An 11,871-nucleotide genomic window follows, 5' to 3' on the forward strand; every position below is an offset into this window, starting at 1 on the left:
TCTTTTCCAGCCAGCTATGTGAGAAACATGATCAATGTCTACGATGGGTAGAAGAACAGTCCTCCACAGATGTCCATGCCATAATTCTCAGAACCTATGATTGATATGTTTTGTTACATAACTAAGGGGAAGTAAGGTTTCAAGTGGAATTAAAATAGTTAAGGTTGCTAATCAGCTGACACAAAGTGGGGAGATTATCCTGGATTGTCCAGGGCGGGTACAATGTTATCGCGAGGATCCTTATAAGCGAAAGAGGAAGGCAGGAGGTCAGAGTCAGAGTGATATGCTGGGAGAAAGATTCAACAGACCGTTACTGGCTTTGAAGGTGGAAGGGGGCCATGATCCAAGGAATTATAGCAGCTAGAAACTAGTAAAGGAGAGAAAATGGACTCTCACTTAGAGCCTCCAAAAAGGACACAACCTCAGTGACAGTTGATTTTAGCCCAGTGAGGTCCATTTTGAAATTCTGAACTCCAGAACTGTACAATAATAAACTTCGGTTCTTTTAAGCCACCATATATATGGCAGTTTGTTACAACAGAGTTAGGAAACTAATACAGTACAAGTGGATTTAGATTCTAACCTATCTTAACCTCAGATTTGGCCTCATTTAGGCTCTAGTCTATAATGTCCTTGACTTCTAACAACCTGCGTAACTGTTTACAGCTTAGTTACTCAGCTTCCATTTGGACACTTGGTCCAATTTCTCTTAACCTTTGACTTCAACTATTCCATTGATTTCAGTTCCATCTCTTTTCCCTGCCTGGAAACTTACATAAATTACTTTTTGGTTAAAACAAACAAACAAAACAAAACAAAACCCTTTCAGCTGAACCTAGCCCCCAAGGACATCCCTGACAATGATACACTTACAAAAGGTATTTTATAGACATATACATGATCTATTTCAATTTCCCAAGAAGAACTCAATCACCATATTCCAACTGTTTGTGAAAATGATTGTGAGTAAATTTTTTAAAATGAGTAAGGCTATACTTTGTCAACAGAACATTCAATAGATGACAAATCTAAGATTTTTTTTATTCCCTTTTCACTAGAAGAGAAATAGGATACAGCTTGGCCTCGTGATAAAGGAAATAAATCTGCCATCTACTGGTATCCAATGATAACTACAGGCATGAAGCCTTTAAATCCTAGCACTACATAGCTATAGTAAAAAGTTAACTATAAAAACAAATTTCCCCCTTTTACCATTTCATGAAACATAATAACAACCAATTATATTGTTTTGTGCCACTTTTTATGCTACAAATTCATTTCCTACGTTTCAATTGCCAAACCCTAATTATGATAGCAGGAACTAAATAATTTCTAAGATACATAATTAAATTATATTTATAGACCCATTGTAAGAGAGGCCATTTTCAAGATTATTTCTGTTCTTACTGCCTGAATAAACATCTAAAAGAATCTTGTAAATGTAGTATCACTCTATGTACCCATTCCTACACATGCTACACACGCGCGCGCGCGCGCGCGCACACACACACACACACACAGACACACAAGCATTTTGCTTCCACATAAACTCAGTGCCCTAAATCAAAACTACAGACCTGCTGATGTCCTGCTGAGTAAAGGACATCTTGAGCATTATTGGATAATAAAGATCAGCCTCTGATAAATGAATTATATTATAATGGTAAAATCAATCCCAATTTTGACATTTATATGTATTTTGTTTTCATTGTCACTTTAGGAATATGATGGCACTATGGTTATTTCTGTAATAATTTACTGCCTTGGTTCTTTTTGATTAACCTTTTATTTCCTGAATTTCTTTACATTTTTCTTTCTATTGAAATTTTTTAAAAAATATTCTATTGCTATAGCTTGAGTAGGGACCTTCCAGCCAATAAAGGATATAGATTATATTATTATAATTTACCCTCTGTACACCAAGTGATGAGAACTTGGTGAATACATATGTGAAGGAGCATATCACACATATGTGTCATATTTAGACTAGTGCAGAAGTACGTCACTCAGGATATAGAGGACACATTACAATGAATAAAATAAACAGCCTTTGCAGGCCAGAAGCTTAGATCTCAAACTAAGAATTTTCTAAGTTTTCCAATAGAGAGTCTAAATGCAAGACCTCAAAACATTGGAGAGAATTGTGAGAAATTAAAATTGGTGACCATTCTCATGTGGAATGAATCCTAGTAACATGGATGTCACCTTGTTGCAGGTTCTTAGAAATACGAAGCCACCTAATTGGGATGACTGAAAATGGAGCCTGGTTTGCCACAGCATTTAGCTTCACTTTGAGGAATAAATGGAGAGAGTAAAAGTCAAATGGGGAGGTGCCAAATTTCTACAGTGGAAAGATTAAGAAACTATAGTCCCAATGTGATAACTGTCAAAACTTTGAGAAGTTTGCATACACACTTATATATTTTTACCTAGTTGTGATTGGCAGGGAAACATTTAAAACTGAAAAGAATTCAGTCCTGTGTCTCTTTTTTACCCCATTCCACCCTCTTTAACATCCCTTCTGTATATTTTATTCAAATAACTGAGCAAGCAATAGAATGCCAAGTAATAAATACAAAAGAAATAATGGAGGGAAAAATTATCAATGTTTAGAAAAATTAGTGAGAGAAAATTTGATGAGAAACAGAATATTTGCATGGTCTCAAAGACTCTCTCCGCAAATTATTTATTAATGACAAAGAGAAATAGAATCAAGTTACAATGGAGAAATCTGGCAATTAACATCTTACCCCAATAAACAAAGGTGACATCACCATTCTTAGGACAATATCATGTGGCTTCTGAGTATGAGGTACTGAGGATCCAATATCATTTCTGATATCCATGCCAAAAATATATAGCCTGCATTTAATCATGAAGAAGAATAAACACCCAAACACACACATGTGCACGTGCATGACTGTCTTCTTCAATGTTAAGGTGGAGAACAGCATAGAAAGACTGAGAAACTGTTTCAGACCAAGGAGACTAATGAGACATGACAACGAAATGCACAGCGTGACTGGGACAGCCAGGACAAAGGGGATTATCAAGGACATTACTGAGGCAATTGATGAAATTTGAACATGGACTTCAAATTAGATAATAGTGTTGTGTCACTGTTAAAATTCTTGATTTTGGTACTTGTACAGCAATTATGTGAGAAAAATTTCTTATTCGTAAAAAATCCATGTTTAAGCATATAGAAAAAGAGAACATTTTTTTAAAGTTATAAAGTGAAATGTGCTATACAAAAGGAAGGAAGACATAACTATAGTGGAAATGTTAACATTTGATAAATTAAATAGAGAAGTATAACTAATAAGGTTTATATAGGAAATACAAAATATCTACATATGCAAACTTCAGGAAAAGAATATGCTTTTTTATCAATTACACATGAGACATTTATAAAAATTATGGCACATTAAACCACAAGGAAAATCTGGGCAAATTCCAAATGAACAAAAATAAGGACTATGTCTTTTGACAACAAAGAGAAAGGTCTAGAACTAAAAACCCATTAATATATGTACTCAGAGGGGAAGCCTTCCTTGAGTATACTACTCACTACAAAGGAAAATATACATCAGTTAATCAGTGTTGTTTTGCTGGTTGGCCCCTGTATGTGGAGGGCAGGGAGAGATGGAAGAAAGAGGCAGGTCACTCCAGATCGGCAGGGAGCAGGTTTAAAAAGCAAGGGAACTTACTTACGAGGCTTGTCTTGGGCAGCTACAAGATGGAAAGATCTCTGCATGACCAGAAACTTAAAAGTTTACAGAGAGGCCTTGGGGTGCCTGGGTGGCTCAGTCAGTTAAGCATCTCATTCTTGGTTTCAACTCAGGTCATGATCTCAGGGTGGTGGGATCAGACCCCGTGCTCAATGGGGAGTCTACTTGAGATTCTCCCCCTTTGTCTCTCCCCAGTCATGAGTGCTCTCTCCCCCTCAATCTCTCTCTCTCATTCAAATAAAAAATAAATAAATAAATCCTAAAAAAAAAAAAAAAAAAAAAAGTTTGCATAGAGACCTTAATGGGCTTCAGTCACATATCTAGTCCAGATGGTCTCAGCAACACATTGCTCTCTCAAGGCTGCATCCTTGAAAATGGCTCCCTCTTTGGAAACAGTGGGCGGAACATATATTCCAAGGACAGGGGAGGGGTTGAGAAGCCTCCGAATGCCCACATCCAGCTCGCAGTTCAGCTGGTGGTCACATCGTCTCTATTACCTTCTCCAACAATTACTAAAAGTTAGAATCAGAGCAAAGTACGGCTTTGGAAATAGAAGTAAGGGATTACAAACGATGGAAATGAGAATGGCAAAACTATAATCAAAACCAATTTAGAATAATGAAAAAAAATGTATATGTTTCTCTATTAATCCATTTGAAAATCTTCCAGTTTAAACATTAAGTCACCTTGGAGATTGAGAACCCAAATGAAAAATATTGTAGTGTGGGGGCGCCTGGGTGGCTCAGTGGGTTAAGCCACTGCCTTCAGCTCAGGTCATGATCCCAGGGTCTTGGGGTCGAGTCCCTCTCTGCACGGCAGGGAGTCTGCTTCCTCCTCTCTCTCTCTGCCTGCCTCTCTGCCTACTTGTGATCTCTCTCTGTCAAATAGATAAATAAATTCTTAAAAAAGTATATTGTAGTGTGATCCTAAGCAATTTAAAAATTAGAAAAGGAAACGCCTGGGTCGCTTAGTCAGTTAAGCATCTGCCGTTGGCTCAGGTCATGATCCTAGGGTTCTGGGAGAGAGTATCCCATATTGGGGTCCTTGCTCAGTGGGAGTCTGCTTCTCCCTCTGCCTGCTTCTCCCCACCCCTGCTTGTGTACACTCTCTCTCTCTCTCTGACAAATAAATTTAAAAGAATAAAGATTAGTAAGGATATAGGATATTCATGCAACATGGGGAGGAAATAATGCCATCAACTATACATAAATGCTAGGAAATATACAATGAAACCAATCAGTCCAGATCATGTTCTTCACTGAGCAGGTTCAGACTTGTCAGATGATTCCACCCAGGAATTTGTATCCTAGAACAACCAGAGCAGAGCAAGCCATAGTCATCAGTCCTCACTCTCTACTTGTGTGTAATGGGACATTTATATGCAACAACTGATCATGTCAATGGCAGAAACTGTGTAGTAGAAGAGATAATGTGATCAATCCCAGTATCTCTAATTAGTGTTCATATGGGCTTCACTGTGTCAAGAAAGCCCAGGAGAGGGCACAGCTGGTAGTACTAATTACAGTTAAGGATCAAGCAATTAAAAGAAAATGATCAGCCTTGTAGAGGCCAAAGTTTAAGGATAACAGGAAACTAGCAGGGTATCTTTGGTGTAACATTGTCAAGGATTTTCCTCAGAAGAATAAGAGATAGCGTCTAGGTGTGCCTCTGTTGAAAGCTCATGGAAGTGATGGAAAGAAATTGTTTGACTTTTGAACTTTTTGGGATGAGACATTTGGGTACTGATCTTGGACAAAGGAATGTAAGAATCTTACAAAGAAATGAGTTATATTATATAATTTTAATAAATTATCTATTGATAATTATCTATATATTTATAAATATAGGTTATATATTTATATATAATCTATAATTATCTATTGATAATTTTATCTATTTATTTCTATTTATCTATTGTTTATTCATAACTTTCCCCCTCTTCACATTTGATCTAATACTAGTTTGGGAAAAGGATTCTATATTAAAATTTGATTGAGAATTTCAAGTCCAAAAGATGGGGGCCTAGACTTATAAGGTTCAAGTGATTAATAAAGGTGAAATTAAGACTATCTGAAGCTAGTATTAAGATAGGACAGAGGAGGAAGGGAACCCAGGCCTTTGAATGGACCTCTCTGGACAAATACCTCTGCTCTCACTGTGCCGGAGACAAGTATCTTCCTACATTAAACAAGCTCAGAAGGATGGGTAGGGACTTTGCCTCCTGGCAACTCATCACCAAACACAGGGAAAAAGACACATGACTGCCAGGAGTCTGATTTAAATAAAGTCCCAGGAGATAATAGCATCTCTTACAAAGCTCAGTTCATATAAAGGCTTGTGCTTCTTGTTGTGCTAATCAATCCTTCACGTTCGTGCCCATACATCATTATAATAGAGCTATTCTAAACTGAATTCAATATGGTGACATGTTTATGATTATTTTATTTACCTTAAAGAACATTATGAAAGGTGTGTTTATTTTGTACTGCTATTAGCAAACTATATATTAGCAAACTATATTGCCACAAATCTTTAGATAATTCTTTCAAAGCAAGGCAGCAAACTCAAAAGCTATAAAGGAGGAAAATGAACAAATTTGATTACACTATTTTTTTTATATTCTGTATACGAAAATATACTACAAAGCAAATGAAAGTTATTGCAAGTAGGAAGAAAATAATTTGTAAAACACATAATAGACAATGAGTTAATGTCCATATTATACAAAGATATCTGAAAAATTACTTTTTAAAAAATACCGTATCAGAAAATAAAGTATTAAAACTGCCAAATCTCTGAAAAAGAAAAGCAGATGGTAAACAGGCACATTAAAGGAAGCTCTCAATTAATAATCAAGAATATACCATTTAAAACAATAATGAGAAAACATATTTTCCCCATTAGATAGTTTTGACCAGTAGAGTACATGAGAAGTAACACAGAGCCAATTCCTGGCCTAATCTTTAAGAAGATGGTGTATTAGTCAGGATTCTCTAGAGAAATATAACCAGTAAGATACATATATTTAAAGAGATTTATTGTGAGGAATTGGCTCACACCCATTATGGAGGCTGAGAAGTCTCACCATCTGCCACCTGCAAGATGAGACCCGGGAAACCCAGCAATGTAGCTCCAGGGTTTAAAACCCAAGGGCCTGAGAACCAAACGAGCCAATTGGTCCCAGTTTGAGTATGAAGGCCTAAGAACAAGGAGCACCAGTGTCTGAGGACAGAAGGTGGATGTCCCCGGGAGCAAATTTACCCTTCCTCTGCCTTTTTGTTCTATCCAGGCCCTCAGAAGATTGGGTGATGGTCACCTGCATTGGGAGGCAACCTTCTTCATACAGTCTCCAGGTCCAAATGCATCTCTTCCAAAAACATCCTCACAGACAATGCCCAGAAATAACGTTTTGCCATGTATCTGGGTATCCCTTAGCCGAGTCAAATTGTCACATAAAATTAACCATCACCAATGGGCAGGTTATTCCCTAGTCTCTTTAAACCCTGACTACCATCTAAGAAGTCTGTTCCTTTGCTGGAGAGATGACATGAAGAGGCCCTGAAGGAGAAGGGTCCAGCTGAGTCAGCCTTCCACCACTCCTACCAAGGTGTCAGATATTTGAGCGAAAAAAGTGACCACCAAGTGACCCCAATCAATGTGTTGCAGAAAAATTGCCCAGCCATCCACTACTTGAATATTTGACCAACCACACACACACAACTATTCATATGTATATTATATAATAAAAAGATATTAAATATATGTATTTTTAGGATGCCTGGGTGGCTCAGTCAGTTAAGCCACTGCCTTTGGCTCAGGCCATGATGCCAGAGTCTTGAGATTGAGTCCTGCATCAGGCTCGTTGCTCCGCAGGGAGCCTTCTTCTCTCTCCTCTGCCTGCCACTCTGCCTGCTTGTGTGTGCTCTCTCTCTCTCTGACAAATAAATAAATAAATAAAATCTTAAAAAATATATGTATATATATGTGTGTGTGTATGATGTGTGTGTGTATATATATATATATGTCTATATATATATGCATATGTGTATATGTATATCCATTCCATTTTTGAGTAGTTTGTTATACATCAATAAATAACCAGAATAGATGCCAACCAAGAAACAGTAAAACAGCCCTCTAAATGGAGAGGACTTTTAAGATATCTAAGACAAAACAGGAAAGAGGCCAAAAAAAACAAGAATAAATAGCACCAAAGACAAGAAAGGAGAGAGAATATCAGGAAGGAGAGTAATGGTGAATAAATATCAATAATGAGTTGCAGAAAAGTGTTCATTACATATTATAACTAGAAACTCACTAATGTGATGGCAGGGGCGCTCAGTCGGTTGAGCATCCAACTCTTGATATCGGCTCGGGTCATGATCTGAGGGTCGTGAGATGGAGCCCTGTGTCGGGCTCCACACTGGGCATGGAGCCTAATTAGATTCTCTCTCCCACTCCCACTGCCTCTTCTTTCCTCTAAAAATAGAGAAGATTCTCTCTCTCCTTCTCCCTCTGCCTCTTTCTCATAATAATAATAATGATAATAATAAATTTAAAAAGAAAGAAACTCACTAGCAACTTCAGTGGGAACAGTTTTGGATGGGGGCTGGGGGAACAGTAGTAAAGTAAGGAGTGAATGAAAACCCAGCAATTCATTCCTAGGTTTATATCATAGACAGAAGTTCCATACATAGAATGTGCATAGTAGTGGTGTTAATCATGGAGAAAAAGAAAATGAAACAAATGTCCATTGGGGGAAGAAGAGATAGAAAACATGTTATATTCAGCAGCAGAGTGGAATGGATACAGCTATATGCAACATGATGGATGAGCCGCAGATGCATAAGCAAGTCTCAGAAGATGGTCCATAGTATAATCTTTTTATAAAGCTAAGAAACAAAACTAAGCATGTCATATATATTTATGTATATCTATACATATATACATACTAATGTTTGTATATGTATGTGTGTGTGTATATATATGAATGTGTGTGTATATACATATATGTATGTATATATATATATATATATATATGAATGTATGTATATAATAAAGAAGCCAAAGAACATCTAACACAGTATTCAGAATAATGGTCATCTTACAATGAGAGTCAAAGTATGCATGTGGGTGGGGGAAGAAATACTTTAGTAAGTGGAGTGATACTGGTAATGTTCTCCTTGCATAGGTGATGGATTTATAACTTGCATATAGGTCTCCTATATGCTTGTCTATGTATCAAAGATAACATTGCAATATTTATAGGAAATTTTAAAAAATAAAATGACAGGGATAAAATGAAGATAGCCCAGAATCTACTTTTCTAGGAAGCTTTGCTATAATAGGAAGCCTAGAGATAGACTGGTGTTAGAGGAGAGAAATAAAATGTGAACATACAATTTTAAGAGGGAAGAAACATAAGCATATTCCCAAACACTCAGGGAAAGTCATTTTTGAGTGATATGTAACTGTAATTAAGGGTGTGGGGAAAGAATCATTGACTTCATGTCAGCACTGACGGATGGGCCTCTGGAGATCCTGCTGACATGTCACATCCCACTGAAACTCAGGTGGCTAATTGTGAATGGCTATCATTTGGTTATTATTTTTTACTATACACCTGTATCAATTTTTTGTTTAATAAATGTGTAGCATCTTTAAAAAGAAAAGGCCTTTTGCTGTTCTACTTTATCTGACAGGAAAAATGCTAGGCATGCACTATTTACAAGTCTGTATTTAACTTTTGATGGACAGGCAGAAATTTTCTGAATATAAGTCAAATAAAAGAATAGGTTGAAAAGAAAAAGGATTGTTTCCCATATATAATTACCTTCAAATATGTACCAAGGAGACTAACACTTGTCAATCTACATGGATACCCTTAGCTTCTAAGAGGACTCCAACGTTTTTTTGCCTTCAGAAACTGCAAGGAATGCTCATTAGCAAATATCTTGACCTTCCCCCCAAAATATGATGTGAAGATGTGTCTGATATCTATCTTGAGCTTTAAGGAAGTATATCAACCAAAACTATCTCACCTGACTCTTGGGGACTGAGCCATCATCCCTACCATATACCTTGGGGAGATATTAAACAGTTCTTCTTACTCTGGAATCAAAAGCAAAACTTTAGAAGCAAATATATATATTTTAGTAAACACTAGCACCAGTGTCTTTTTGAATTTGTTCAATGCCAGTCCTGTCCTTGGTGTTTTGCTAGCTACCAAGCAACATGCCCTTGAATAGCAGATTCATCTTCAAGGAGAGATGGCTCTAACAATGTAACCAGCTATTGAAGCAACAGCTGCAGAGGAGGTCAAATCTCAGAAGCCTGAGGTTAGCAATTCTCTTTTATCTGCACTTTCTATTCTCTACCTATTCCTTTTCTCTTTTGAAAAGGAAAGCTTTTTTTTTCCTCCTGAGGTTTGAAATAATGGGAAAGGGCAGCTTATGCCTTGATAATGGACCAGTGAGAAAAATTCCATTTATTGCCACTCATTCCCTTGAATCTAGGACCAAAATAGAGCTGCCCCTGACGTATGGGAACATGAAGGCTATGGGGCTATCTGCCGAGGCACTTGGGAGTGTGGCTGTCCAGGAGAAATGTAGGCAGCTACAGTTTGACCATTAAAATGAAGTGGACTATGGACAGAGAAACAGTGGGTCCAAAGGCATAAGATCACGGCTAACGACATTTGAGTAAGAATCTAGAAAGAGAAGTTTATCTCACAGAGCCACAGTTTAGCTTTATGAGAAAATGAGATTTGCAAACAGGCACTCAAGAATGAAAATGCCAAGTTTCAAAATCAGGAGTGAGGTGAGTTGAAGATATACCAGTGTGCTATTCCAATACTGTGGGATTCTCATGGCACTGGGATTCAAACATAAATGAGTCATAAAAAGCCTTCTGTTGACTTCTTGAATTGAAAAGATCTGAATCTCTCTGTTCCATATATCATGGTTCTAATTTATTTTTATTTGTACATATATGACATCATTAAGACTTAATCCAGTTTGAGCTATGGAGTTTGCAGGGGCATAAGCCTTCAGCTTTATTAAGAAGCCACAATATTTTGGCAAGAAAACTACTTGCATCTCTTTGTAGGAACAATGTCCAGAGAATATAGAAATGTGAACATAGCCTAAGAAGAAGCTCAACTTTATTAGCAACATTATATTATGCCTAACACTTGTAAAGCATTCTTAACATATACTAGAAAAAAAGAACTCATGCTTCAAAACAGAAGATCTGTGCCTGAAATGGAAATAAATAGCTCTCTAGCCTGTTCGCAGACATGTCCTTGTATTTATACAAAATTGCTTGAGTCGGTTCAGGCTTCTGGGACTCACCTCTGCATGGAACAGCATGGGGCCTTCATTCGTGTCACTGAAATGGAGTGAAGGACCCTAAAAATAGGAAGGCCTTTGCTCAGACTTGAAGCCTGATTGTAAACCAGACTGTCTTTAGGTGACTTGTTTAATAATCCTGGAATGACTGACTACCTTTCTCAGAAACATTTCTCAGAAATATTTTAAAGACTAATTTTCATACCCCCCCAAATATACATCTAAACAGGCAAATCTCTGAACGGTTTAAAAGTACTATTCTGACTTTTATATCTTAAAATAGGATAAGACCCAATGATTAAAAGGTAGTCCTGTATTTATGGTGTGGGCGTGGAGAGAAGTACAGGATTCACCCAAGGAGAAAATAGGCCTATCCTGGTTAAAATCTAATCAGCATTATGCCCTTTAGGCAAGTTGGAAATTTAGTGGAAGAATTTTTTTTCTCCCAGAGCAAGAAATGTTAATGAAAGTTATCTAAAACAGAAAAAAAATAGATCTTTTAAAAAAAAAATCTTAGCTTCAAAGATTATCATGACTTTCTAGAATTAAAAAATAAGAAATTTTCCTTTATAATTAATATTATTTTCACTTGCTTTGCCTTTTCATCATAGCAGTAAAAACTGCAGCAACTCATGTGGATAGCTGTTTACCCAAAAATCTGCTCAGGACTGTCCTCAACCACAAAGTCTAATCCCAAATCCTGTTTTATTCAACATTGAATCACCATGTGGCAGTGTGTCAAGTATCAATTTCTTGCCTTTCTGATCAGAATGTATTCTTCAATATATGTT

This window comes from Mustela lutreola, chromosome 12, assembly GCF_030435805.1.
Source record: "Mustela lutreola isolate mMusLut2 chromosome 12, mMusLut2.pri, whole genome shotgun sequence".
NCBI lineage: Eukaryota > Metazoa > Chordata > Mammalia > Carnivora > Mustelidae > Mustela > Mustela lutreola.